This window comes from Oncorhynchus mykiss, chromosome 5 (assembly GCF_057628025.1).
Source record: "Oncorhynchus mykiss isolate SJ-2025 chromosome 5, ASM5762802v1, whole genome shotgun sequence".
Lineage (NCBI taxonomy): Eukaryota > Metazoa > Chordata > Actinopteri > Salmoniformes > Salmonidae > Oncorhynchus > Oncorhynchus mykiss.
In genome coordinates, this window is record NC_143026.1 from 46940521 (window position 1) to 46955035 (window position 14515).

General features: G+C 41.9%; 1 non-coding gene across 1 annotated transcript; it reads left to right on the forward strand.

The window, feature by feature from the left end:
• Window positions 1-14102: 14102 nt before the first annotated feature.
• Window positions 14103-14155, forward strand: LOC118964751 (U7 small nuclear RNA). Its single transcript, XR_005051944.1, has one exon. It is a non-coding gene; the product is annotated as a U7 small nuclear RNA (small nuclear RNA).
• Window positions 14156-14515: the final 360 nt, after the last annotated feature.

Consider the following 14515-nt stretch of genomic DNA (forward strand, 5'->3'; position numbering starts at 1 on the left):
GAGAGCCAGTTTCATCATAGCGCTTGATGGGTTTTGCGACGGTACTTGAAGAAACTTTCAAAGTTCTTGAAATGTTCTGCATTGACTGACCTTCATGTCTTAAAGTAATGATCGACTGTTATTTCTCTTTGCTTATTTGAGCTGTTCTTGTCATAATATGGACTTGGTCTTTTACCAAATATGGCTATCATCTGTATACCACCCATACCTTGTCACAACACAGCTGATTGGCTCAAACGCATTAAGAAGGAAAGAAATCCCACAAATGAACTTTTAACCACCCGAGCCACTGCCTGTTCACCCCGCTATCATACAGAAGGCAAGGTCAGTACAGGTGCATCAAACCTGGGACTGAGAGACTGAAAAACAGCTTCTATCTCAAGGCCATCAGACTCTTAAACAGTCATCACTAGCATATTAAAGGCTGCTGCCTATAGGCATAGACTAGGAATCACTGGCCACTTTAAGAAATGGAACACTAGTCACTTTAATAATGTTTACGTATCTGGCATTACTCATCTCGTATGTATATACTATTCTACTGTATCTTAGTCGCTCGTCCATATGTATATAGTCTTAATTTCTTCCTACTTAGATTTGTGTGTATTGGGTACATGTTGTGTAATTTGTTAGATATTACTTGTTAGATATTACTGCACTGTCGGAGCTAGAAACACAAGCATTTCGCTACACCCGCAATAACATTGAATGCCAATGACGTGTATGTGACCAATAACATTTAGTTTGATTTGAATGGTCTGTTCTACTGTTAAATGGCGCTTTGGATTGGATTGCATAGAGCAAAATACTTGAAATAGCTTATCTATATTTACTACTGTGAAGTGGGTCCAAATGAATGAGAGATGGAACAGATGATCGCTTAACCTAACTTGTTGTAGGCCTAGGCTATTTTGCGAGTACCCTGTGAAACCACCACAGTCAGAAAAGGTGAGGAATTTATTCTGCAATGATAATGGAAATTAGAATGTATTATTATTTTAGAATGCAAAGATAAAATAAAGTGATTTTCATTCTTCTCACTAAAGGCAAATTATTGCATCTTGTTATTATACACAAAAAAATATATATATGAACACAACATGTAAAGTGTTGGTCCTATGCTTCCATCAGATTTTGTGCACAAATTTGTTTACTTCCCTGTTACTGAGCATTTCTCCTTTGCCAAGATAATCCATCCACCTGAAAGGTGTGGCATATCAAGAAGCTGATTAAACAGCAACATCATTACACAGGTAACCATAAGCCACCACCAACGTCGTTTTAGAGAATTTGGCAGTACGTCCTACCGGCCTCACAACCGCAGACCACGTGTAACCATGCCAGCACAGGACCTCCCCATCCGGCTTCTTCACCTGCGGGATCGTCTGAGACCAGCCACCCAGACAGCTGATGAAACTGTGGGTTTGTACCGAAGAACTTCCGCACAAACTGTCAGAAACTTTCTCAGGGAAGCTGGTCTGCGTACTCGTTGTTCTCACCAGGGTCTTGACCTGACTACTGTTCGGCTTCGTAACCGACTTCAGTGGGCAAATGCTCACCTTTGATGGTCACTGGCACGCTGGATAAGTGTACTCTTCACGGATGAATCCCAGTTTCAACTGTACTGGACAGATGGCAGACGTCGTGTGGGCGAGCAGTTTGCTGATGTCAACGTTGTGAACGGAGTGCCCCGTGGTGGCGGTGGGGTTATGGTATGGGCAGGTATAAGCTACGGACAATGAACACAATTGCATTTTATCGATGGCAATTTGAATGCGCAGATATACCATGACGAGATCCTGAGGCTCATTGTGGTGCCGTTCATTCACCGCCATCACCTCATGTTTCAGCATGATAATGCACAGCCCCATGTCGCAAGGATCTGTACACAATTCTTGTAAACTGAAATGTCCTAATCCTTCCATGGCCTGCACACTCACCAGACATGTCACCCACTGAGCATGTTTGGGATGCTCTGGATCGACGTGTATGACAGCTTTCCAGTTCCCGCCAATATCCAGCAACTTTGCACAGCCATTGAAGAGGAGTGTGACAACATTCCACAGGCCACATGAACAGCCTGATCAACTATATGAGAAGGAGATAGTGGCAAGAAAAAGTATGTGAACTCTTTGGAATTACCTGGATTTCTGCATAAATTGGTCATCAAATTTGATCTGATCTTCGTCTAAGTCACAACAATAGACAAACATTGTGTGCTTAAACTAGTAACACACACATTATTGTATTTTCTTGTCTATATTGAATACATCATTTAAATATTGACAGTTTCACAGGTTGTAAAAAGTATGTGAACCCCTAGGCTAATGACTTCTCCAAAAGCTAATTGGAGTCAGTGTAACAGTATAACTTTAGACCGTCCCCTCGCCCGGGCGCAAACCAGGGACCCTCTGCACACATCAACAACAGTCACCCTCGAAGCATCGTTACCCATCGCTCCACAAAAGCCGCGGCCCTTGCAGAGCAAGGGGAACCACTACTTCAAGGTCTCAGAGCAAGTGACGTCACCGATTGAAACGCTATTTAGCGCGCACCGCTAACTAAGCTAGCCGTTTCACATCCGTTACACTCACCCCCCTTTTGACCTTCCTCCTTTTCCGCAGCAACCAGTGATCCGGGTCAACAGCATCAATGTAACAGTATAACTTTAGACCGTCCCCTCGCCCATACCCGGGCGCGAACCAGGGACCCTCTGCACACATCAACAACAGTCACCCTCGAAGCATTGTTACCCATCGCTCCACAAAAGCCGCGGCCCTTGCAGAGCAAGGGGAACCACTACTTCAAGGTCTCAGAGCAAGTGACGTCACCGATTGAAACGCTATTTAGCGCACACCGCTAACTAAGCTAGCCGTTTCACATCCATTACATCAGGAGTCAGGTAACCGGGAGTCCAATCAATGAGACGAGATTGGAGATGTTGGTTAGAGCTGCCTTGCCCTATAAAAAATACTCACAAAATTTGAGCTTGCTATTCACAAGAAGCATTGCCTGATGTGAACCATGCCTTGAGCAAAAGAGATTTCAGATGAAAAATTGATGATTTGCATAAAGCTGGAAAGGGTTACAAAAGTATCCCTAAACGCCTTGATGTTCATCAGTCCACGATAAGACAAATCATCTATAAATGTAGAAAGTTCAGCACTGTAGCTACTGTCCCTAGGTGTGGCCGTCCTGCAAAGATGACTGCAAGAACACAGCGCAGAATGAACAATGAGGTTAAGAAGATTCCTAGAGTGTCAGCTAAAGACTTACAGAAATCTCTGGAACATGCTAACATCTCTGTTGACGAGTCTACAATACGTAAAACACCAAACAAGAATAGTGTTCATGGGAGGACACCACGGAAGAAGCCACTAATGTCAACAACAAAAAAACATTACTGCATGCCGGAAGTTTGCAAAAGTACACCTGGAGGTTCCGCATCGCTACTGGCAAAATATTCTGTGGGCAGATGAAACTACAGTTGAGTTGTTAGGAAGGAACACACAACACTATGTGTGGAGAAAAAAGGCACAGCACACCAACAACAAAACCTCATCCCAACTGTAAAGTATGGTGGAGGGAGCATCCTGGTTTGGGGCTGCTTTGCTGCCTCAGGGCCTGGACAGCTTGCTGTCATTGACAGAAAAATGAATTCCCAAGTTTATCAAGACATTTTACAGGAAAATGTTAGGCTCTCTGTCCGCCAATTGAAGCTCAACAGAAGTTGGGTGATGCAGCAGGACAACGACCCAAAACACAGAAGTAAACCAACAACAGAATGGCTTCAACAGAAGAAAATATGCCTTCTGGAGTGGCCCAGTCAGAGTCCTGACCTCAACCCGATTGAGATGCTGTGGCATGACCCCGAGAGCAGTTCACAACCAGACATCCCAAGAATATTGCTGAACTGAAACCCTTTTACGTTGTGAAGGTCTGATCCGCAACAACAGAAAATGTTTGGTTGAGGTTATTGCTGCCAAAGGAGGATCAACCAGTTATTAAATCCAAGGGTTCACATACTTTTCCCACCCTGCACTGTGAATGTTTACACAGTGGGTTCAATAAAGACATGAACACTTAATTGTTTGTGTGTTATTAGTTTTAGCAGACTGTGTTTGTCTATTGTTGTGACTTAGATGAAGACCAGATCAAATTTTATGACCAATTTATGCAGAAATCCAGGTAATTCCAAAGGGTTTACATACTTTTTCTTGCCACTGTATGTCGTGCTGTATAAGGCAAATGGTGGTCACTCACACCAGATACTGACTGGTTTTCTGTGACCAACAGATGCATATATGTATTCCCAGTCATGTGAAACCCATAGATTAGCACCATATGAATTTATGCAAATTCACTGCTCGACTAAGGGAACTTACAATCATCTGTATGTGTGGGGTACAGAGATGTGGTAGTAATTTAAAAATCATTTTAAACACTATTATTGCACACAGAGTGAGTCCATGCAACTTGTTATGTGACTTGTTAAGCACATTTTTACTCCTGAAATTATTTAGGCTTTCCATTACAAAAGGTTTGAGTACTTATTGACTCAAGACATTTCAGTTTGTCATTTTTTATTCATTTGTAAAAATGTCTAAAAACATAATTCCACTTTGATATTATGGGGTCGTGTGTGTAGTAGATAAGTGACACAAAATCTCAATTTGATCAATTTAAAATACAGGCTAACACAGAAAAGTGTGGAAAAAGTCAAGGGGTGTGAATACTTTCTGAAGGCACTGTAGTACTTGTATACAAAGCATTTTTTGTTCAATTCAGCCATTATCCTTCTGGAATGTGTTTTTGATTGGGGCTCCAACATTTACGAAACTGAGATGGTTGAATGAACAAGAATGATCCAACAATAGGTTTCAGGAAGTGCCCATCTGGGTCAGGGTAGTGTCTTGTGACAGACTGTTAACATAAATGTCATGGTGGGTTCTGAGATTATGGTCATGGTATTGTATTGCATTCACCCAGGCTGCTTCCCAAAGTAAAATGTACTACTTTTGACTAGGGCCGAGAGGAGCTCTGGTCAAAAGTAGTGCACTATACAGGGAAAGGGTGCCATTTGGGACGTACCCCCAGTGTGAGAAAAGCCTAATCAGCAAACAAACCTCAATTCTCAGGTACCTCGTAAACCGTGTTCATTCAAAGGATTCAAAGGTACCCTCTCTGTGTAACTGTACGCCTTTGGGAGTCCAGGAGCTAAAACAGAAATGAAAGACCGGTGTGAGCGCATGTGTGTTTTTTGTGTGTGTGTAGGTCTTGTGTAGGTCTGTGTAGATCTTTGTGTAGGTCTTTGTGTGTCCTTGTCTGGCAGGAAGTTAGAGACAGAGAGGTGGGTGTCCATTTCAACAGTGCCTTTTTCCAGCTGTGTTGCTGTGGAGGGTAGGTGTAGTTTGGAATGCAGAGATAACGTGGCCAGCGCTGCCTCTCTGTATGTGTGTGTGTGTGTGTGTGTGTGTGTGTGTGTGTGGTGCCGCACCTTGCCGCCCATGGTTAAACACTGTACACAAGCCCACCAAGAGCACTTTATTGTGTAGCCTCTGTCACTCACTGTCGAGATTTCTCCACTGCCATTCATTGACGCGTTCCTCAACATGTTTCTACAAATCCTCAGCCTCTGTTGGTTATGAAACTAAATCACAGAACATGGAGACATACTGTATGAATCACACTCAGTTTGTCACGGATCTGGCAGAGTTCTTATGTTTCTACTCACAGAGCTTATAGATATGAAAACAATAAGTCCTACTGTAAAAACTAGATTTCATACTTAAGTAGAGCATTTCCCACGTTGTTTTGTAGTGTACATTTAGCAACGAATGTTAGTTTATTCCTTTTCAGAAGAGTATTTTCATTTGAAGTCATTCTAGAAGAACATTTCATGCCCCATTGCAAATCTACTCAGCTTAAATCAATACGTAAAGTCACCAGACAACATTGTGAGCATCAGCTGGTAAGAGTTCGGTGGCCGTGTGTTTGAGTGACTTGTCCTCTCTCTCCATCCAAACTAATGTACCTTCCACACTCGGTCTCTTCCCTATGTTTGCAATGTATCTCTGCTCTTGCACTTAAGCCACACAAGGCCATCTGCCAGAGGCATTAGCTGTCCAGGCTTCAGGCTACAAGGGACCAAACCTGGGTTCAAATAGTATTTGTTATCTTTCAAATACTTTGAGTGTTTTATTGACACTGCCTGGGGTTACATATGGGTAGGGTTTTGATTCCTTTGCAGAAAGTAAGCTCAATATAGTGCAGATAAAGTAATTGAAAGACAATGAATGCTATTTGAACCCAGGTCTGCAGTGGAGTCATGTGAGTTTGATGTTTCACGAGGCGTGTTAATGGCTTCTGCATGGTAGGTAGCCAGAGAGTCAGTCCTCTCACCCAGGAAGGGGGCTCTCACACACCCAGCATCGTCCTCGGGGGCTGTTTCATTGTGGGGTAAAAAGTTCTTCAATTACCCCTGGCTACCACTGCCCCACCCTGTTCTACCAGCATGGGCTTAGTTAGAATCCATTTTGACATGAAGCTGGCCAACATTTACATCAGTAATGGTCTTTTCCCCCAGGGGCCATTTCATCGTGCTGTAAAAAACATTTCCTTAACTCCCTTCTAGCTACCACTGCCCCACCCGGCGCTAGTCTGGCTTTACCTCCACCGTCTTAGCTGGAATACATTTTGACATAGTGTGTTTCTCCATCTAAATCTGTAATGGTTTCTCCCCAGGGTCTATTTCACTGTGGGGGAAACACTTCCTGAACTCCCCACTAGCTACCACTGACCTTATCTTGCTTTACCTCCATGGGCTTAGCTATACATGTAGCCAAAATGTTGAGTGTGCCCCTTCTAAATCAGTAATGATCTCTCTCTCTCTGTGCTAAGTGGTTTTAGAGGGCTGTGGGCATCTGAAGAAAAGCTGTTGTGAGGGAATATGACATCTGACCTTCCCCTGAGCTCTGTCCCTGTAGACTGGTCATAAGGAGTTCTTGGGAATCTGAAAATGTGCAAGAGAGGGTTATGTCCCAGGAAAAGGCATGGGGTGAGATTGATTTTAGTCCTGGACTAAAAAGCTTGCTCAATGGAGAGTCTCCCTTGAAATGGCTTTTTAGTCCAGGGACTAGGTTTATCTGTCCAGGAAAGCAGAGCTGCATGATACATATTGGAGGAATTGTACATTTATTTGTGCTAGTTCATTCATACCTATGAGATCTCATCCCTAGTGACAGAATAGACTAATCGGTTGATGAAATAAAGATAACCAATTTTGTTATTTTAAACATGATTTATTAATCCTGTGACTGATTGTGTTGTACGGCATGAGAAAAGCCGTTGTTATTTCAGTGGAGGCTATGGTATTTTATAGTTTACAACCAATTATTCATAATCAAGAATCAATAGAAACGACGATAGTCTATCCTTACAAAGCCTATTAATTCAGTGTTACACGGAATTGAACTGATTGGGGCATTAAATAAATAAAATGGAAATTCCTCCAAATGACATAAAGACATGAGACAGAAAATCAATGATTGCAGATGCAGCCAAACCCCTAAAGCAGGGGTGTCAAACCAATTTGGGTCTTCAACGAGGTCCCGAAGGACGCACTGAATTTTAAAGTTATTTCCTCACTGTCAAAATCAGCCCAAAATAGTCCTCTATCCAGCGTTTTGGGAATTTCTGACGATCCCTGACTGTCTAGCTTTCATTTTAGTGATTATTAGTGAGCTGGACACAGTAAAGAAACTGTATAAATATAGGTCCATTATCATTTCTACACCGAGTCCTTTTAATGTATATCGAGGCTCTATGTTTGACACCCCCTGCGAGAGAGCGAGAATATTCACACACAGGCCTTTAACCTCTCATTAACCCTGTCTTCTCCCCTCTGTCTCACTGTACAGCTGCCTCATCAGATATATGACGCACAGCCCCGTCACTGTAATTACACAAATTGACAAGACAATCCCTGTGTCAATCTTACTGTTCCCTGTCGGCAGACTGGGCTGGACTCCGCTGTATATCTCAGATAGAAAACCAAGAGTGGATATCTGTCAGTCGGTCTTAAATAGTTCATTACCACAGGGATGTTTGATTGGAAAGAAAAGGCATGGGTGGTTGTCTGTCAGGTTGTGGAATAATGAGAGAGCTTGGAAAGAAGGGGAAATGAAATACAATACTAATACGCCAATTGTCTTGGGTCTCTATTACAGGAGTCTGTAGCCTGCTTTACTGTGAGGTACTAAAGAAAGAGACTGACTAGAGCAGACATTTCTATTCGAGTCTAATTGTCTTCATCCTGATTGGCCAAAGCTGTCATTACCATGCAGTAGGGCACTGTGTTGTTTGAACCAGAACGGCTCCTCAGTGGCTCCTCAGTGTTTAATGACATCTTTTAGCCTCTTGCTACTATTGCCACTTAATCACAGACAGACAATCAGGAGAGAAGAGAAGAGGAAGAGAGGAAATGAAAGGAGTGGAGAGGGGGCGGTTGAAGAGAGGAGACAAGAGGACTGTAGAGGGGGAGAGAGAAGACAGTCTAGTCTGTGTATCCACTTATCTGCCACTCAAGTATGCAGATTCTAGTCACGAAGTGGATGCAATCATAATCACATGAGTTCTTCTGTTGAGAGCTTATTGGTTCCCTGGCTGGTTTAGGCTACAGAAGACTCAGTTAGAGGATTGGGGGATGAATATAAATGCAAGAAGATAATGATAATCATCTAGACTAGTCGTCTGAAGGGGACGGGATGAGAAGTGGGACTTACATTTTATCCCCCCAAAAATTCTGACTTCCACATTTCATCATATTATTAAATAAAGAAACATGTTCTGGAAAGAAATGATGGTTCAGGATTCCCAATGAGAGTGCTGTAATACATTTTCTTTACCAGCTTGATTCATTATATTTGAGAAATATTTTGTCACTTCAGCTTCTTTAAAGGGGAACTGCACCTGCTGATTTAGCCACATTTTTTGGCTTGCTCTTCAAGAAATGCTGGTGGCTAACAGCATTTCTACAACCGACTGGAGTGTGGACGTCAGTTCATCTTTCAATCAACCACGTGGGTATATACTCCTAAACACCAATGAGAAGATGGCACGTGGGTATATGCTCTTAAAAACCAATGAGGAGAAAGAAGAGGCCGGACTTGCAGCGCGTTGAGCTTCACAAATGGAACCTATGCCTGGCCACGCAGACGCTCGGTGAGGAGAGCGAGCAGTGTGGGTGCAATGATTGAATAACATGTACAGTTGAAGTCGGAAGTTTACACACAGTGGGGAAAAAAAGTATTTAGTCAGCCACCAAGTGTGCAAGTTCTCCCACTTAAAAAGATGAGAGAGGCCTGTAATTTTTGGTGCTCTTTGGCTTGCAAGCCTCCCCATTTTTCCTCCAAACATAATGATGGTCATTATGGCCAAATAGTTATATTTTTGTTTCATCAGACCAGAGGACAATTCTCCAAAAAGTACGATCTTTGTCCCCATGTGCAGTTGTAAACCGTAGTCTGTCTTTTTTTATGGCGGTTTTGGAGCAGTGTCTTCTTCCTTGACGAGCGGCCTTTCAGGGTATGTCTATAGAGGACTTGTTTTACTGTGGATATAGATACTTTTGTACCTGTTTCCTCCAGCATCTTCACAAGGTCCTTTGCTGTTGTTCTGGGATTGATTTGCACTTTTCGCACCAAAGCATGTTCATCTCTAGGAGACAGAACGCATCTCCTTCCTGAGCGGTATGATGGCTGCGTGGTCCCATGGTGTTTATACTTGCATACTATTGTTTGTACAGATGAACGTGGTACCTTTAGGCGTTTGGAAATTGCTCCCAAGGATGAACAACACTTGTGGAGGTCTACAACTTTCTGAGGTCTTGGCTGATTTCTTTTGATTTTCCCATGATGTCAAACAAAGAGGCACTGAGTTTGAAGGTAGGCCTTGAAATACATCCACATGTACACCTCCAATTGACTCAAATGATGTGATTTAGCCTATCAGAAGTTTCTAAAGACATGACTTAACTTTCTGGAATTTTCCAAGCTGTTTAAAGGCACAGTCAACTTAGTGTATGTAAACTTTTGACACACTGGAATTGTTATACAATTAATTATAAGTGAAATAATCTGTCTGTAAACAATTGTTGGAAAATGACTTGTGTCATGCACAAAGTAGATGTCCTAACCGACTTGCCAAAACTATAGTTTGTTTCACAAAAAATTTGTGGAGGGGTTGAAAAACTAGTTTTAATTACTCCAACCTAAGTGTATGTAATCTTCCGACTTCAACTGTATATGCATATATATATATATATTTATGTACTCATTTATTAATTTCAGGGTTTTTCTTTTTTTTTATAAGTCAAAACATGCATGTAGCAACTACAGATTGCCCCTTTATGTCTATCAATAATGTGCAAGTTTTGTGTGTCCATTTTATCAGCATGAATTAGATTGAGCAATAAAAGCCCCACTTTTACTCCATAGGCTTGGAGCCGCACTATGCAGCTGTTGCAAGAGCACATTTTTCTCTGTCTGTCCACTGGTTTCAAAAACAATGATTGATAGGCAGCTTCAACTTCTTGAATTGAACCACTATCACAACAGCCACAATCCGTAAGGCGCGAATAGCTAAATGAGAGAGCAGCAGTGTGATTCACATCAATGCGCCATGTAGATATCAATAATAAGTGATATCTGTATCGCTGTAGACGACACCACTGCTGTCATCCTTACCTCCAAGCGTTTATTCAAGTTGGATAATCTTTGGATGCCGACAGCAGTCGCACCATTGGAAGACATAGCTTGGACTGTAGCCTACAAAAGCCTATTCCTGCTCTTTTCCCGCGATCCATCAAACACATATGGTTTGATTACAGTTACCGTTTCTTTGTTATCCCTGTATTCCGTTACTCCCCAACCCTACCGACCGCATACTTAGGTTCTTTGGCAGGGCATGGAAACCATAGAACGTTGGCCGTGGAGGCACGGTCAATCCATATAGGGCCTGTGATCTTTTGAAGGCGTTGGGGGCGATGAAACAACAAGAGCCCCATTCAACAAGAGCCCCATTCAATGAAGGGAAGCGAAGTGGGTGGAGGGGCGATTTGCACGTGGAGCTTGTCAAAAGGGGGCAGGATTTGTTGACCTAATTGAAATCCAAACACAATCTTAATTTATTTTGTGTGATGCACTGAGGTTCCAAACTCAGTTTCAGAGGAGACTGACATTATGACCAAAATGATCCTATTTACACTTTGTAGTCAATTTTGACACTAGAATAAGTGTTTTTGACTCATATCGATGCCACATAGGCTGTTTTCAAAGGGATTAGTTGCATTTTAGGGGCAGTCACTCTAATTTGTCAGTGAACACATGGGAATGCACATGTGGGTGTGACATGGAACAGCATGCTTGTCAGTCAGTAGGGTCTCATACTCTTTTATTTGTGTCATTCTTTAACACATCGTTTTTATACCCCAAATTAACATTTTATTTTCAGATTTCATGACATTGTTAAAGACCAGTATGTTCCAGCCAACTTTGATTTACACATGTGACGAATGCGATGAATGAATGTGATGAATGCAGCAAAAGAGGCTGAGCGAAACAAACACAAAGGTTTAATTGAATTAATTCTAGAGTGTGGTGTTTATGGGGTGTCACCCACTCCCTAACACCCTTAACACTAAACAGTGTCTGGTGGATGGATAATGGGAGAGTGGATGGCTTTAGCAGACAGAGTGCCAGAACAGGGAAACATGGCCATTTGTGGAACACTGTTGTAATAGCCTACAAAATGAGCACACGTTTTTCTATATTTCTCCTAGCCTGGAAATCACACCTGAATTCAGCTCCGTTTCAAATTTGTTTCAAAACAATAGTGAACCATAACATAATTCAGTCTGGATTTCGAGGGAGTATTAAAACTATTTTGGCATATTCTCTGAGTAAACAGTATTTTATAGTAGGCTACAGAACCATGTTGTTGGTTATCATTGAGAACAAAATTAGACTTGGTTAGTTTTCAACATCTGCCTCTCAGACACATACAATGCTGGTTGGTTGGGATGTCTTACTTGTACTGTAACTCCCCTCACTTCACCTAAGCGCTCCTCTCCCACCTCAGCTTTGACTCAGGTAGCCAGGGGAATGATTTAAGTGTCTGACTGCTTTAAAACTGGTTTGGGTTTCCTGAAAGTATCCTTCGTAACAGTTACCTGGAGACATGACTGAGCTCTTGCTTTTGAGTGTTCGGAGAGGTTCAGCACATTGCAGGGTGATTGTGACTAGTAGCTCCCCTTAGCTCTGTCTATGATTTAAGTGTCTGACTGCTTTAAAAATAGTTTGGGTTTCCTGTAGACAAGCTACCTGAGCTGTTGCTCCTGGCTGTTTTGGAGACTTTCATCACTGCAGCGAGAAAAGAAAAGGAAATAAAGAAGAGACTTGATGAGTAAGGAGGATTAATGAAATATATCTCTCGTGATTCCCCCAGGCAAGTTTGTCTCACAGATATTAGATAAAGTTAGACAAAGACCCTTCTAGTCTCAGTGAAGAACCAAAGGAGCCCATAACAACTAGGCATTTATAAGAGAGCTCTATGAGGGGAATGAGCGTGTGAATCATCTAGTGTCCCAAATGGCACCCTATTCCCTTTTTAGTGCAGGTCTGGGCTCTGGTCAAAAGTAATGCACTAAATAGGGAATAGGGTGCCATTTGGGACGCAAGAGGAATGTTGTGCTCCAGACTTCACCTCCCCTTTTATGACCTCCTAGGGGTCAACATGTTCCTAAATCATGTTCCTACACCAAAGAGTTCCTTACAGTTCATGACTAGAGTTATAGTTACTGGGGTCACGTGTGGTGCAGCATTCTCAGTCAGCATTCTCAGTACGGATCCTCTTAAACACTGAAGGATCTGAAGGGGTTTCGGGTTCCATGATGACTATGCGTTTGTCCATAGAAACAGAATGTGTATGTGTGAAGTGGATGGATAGACTAAAGAAGATGGCACTGAATAATGGTGGGTGTAGAGAACTCCTTTCAAAAAAAGTTATTGAAAACCTCGGCGCTTGGAACTTGTGGTGCATGGATCAAAATGAAACCATTAGATGTAGTGGAGATAGAATAAACTCCTGAAATGCTTAACATGTGAGCATGGTCTGTTCTGCTAATGTGAATATGGTATCAGGATTGTGGAGCTTACCTTCCCATCCCCCTGCATGTTCATCTGTGTAACTGGGAATTGACTAAAGAAGCCCACATGAAAAATGACAGTTTACTATAGAATACTAGAATACTTACTATAGAATTCTATAGTAAACTGTAGTATACTGTATAATACTATACTACACACTTTCGTATCCCTCGATAATGTGTAGTACTTACGATGGAACGTTTTGGTATACTATAGTACTAAATACTATGGTATTATCTGCAAAAAAAACACTGTAGTAAATATTACAGTAATGTCCACAAAACAATACAGTCTGCAAAAATACTACACTTTTTTAACTGGTATATACTACAATATTACATTTGCATATAACCTGACCATTCCCCTACCCCATATCCCAATTTGTGCCACCCATAAGTGAGAAACCTACGTGCTAAGTATAGATCAAAAATTGTGTTACCTACAGGTTATAGAAAAGAGCAGAAGGTCTGAACTATCTGTTCAGACCCCAGTCCTAACTACCTACAGGTTATAGAAAAGAGCAGAAGGTCTGAACTATCTGTTCAGACCCCAGTCCTACCTACCTACAGGTTATAGAAAAGAGCAGAAGGTCTGAACTATCTGTTCAGACCCCAGTCCTACCTACCTACAGGTTATAGAAAAGAGCAGAAGGTCTGAACTATCTGTTCAGACCCCAGTCCTACCTACCTACAGGTTATAGAAAAGAGCAGAAGTCCTACCTACCTACAGGTTATAGAAAAGAGCAGAAGGTCTGAACTATCTGTTCAGACCCCAGTCCTACCTACCTACAGGTTATAGAAAAGAGCAGAAGTCCTACCTACCTACAGGTTATAGAAAAGAGCAGAAGGTCTGAACTATCTGTTCAGACCCCAGTCCTACCTACCTACAGGTTATGGAAAATGTGCTCTTTTAATATTTCTCTAGTAGGTTTTCTGAAGGAGAAAGCCTCCACTTCTATGTCAAAGATAGTAAAACAAAAACACTATATTAAATACCGCAGTAATGTCCACAAAAACATTACAGTAAATACTACAGTATACTACAGTGAATACTACAGTAAAGTCAGAAAAAACACTACAGAGAATACTATAGTATTTATACCATAGTATACTATGGTATTTTTTAATGTGGGAGATGGCACTGAAGAGTGATGGGTGAAGAAAAAATCCTTTCAGAACATATGCGTGGACTAAGTTGATACAGTGTATATAATAGATATTGAAAAACTGCTGAAATATGTCAGATGTGAGCGTGGTTTATAATGTGCATATGATAGCAGGATTGTGGAGCTGATCTCCCCACCCCCCACC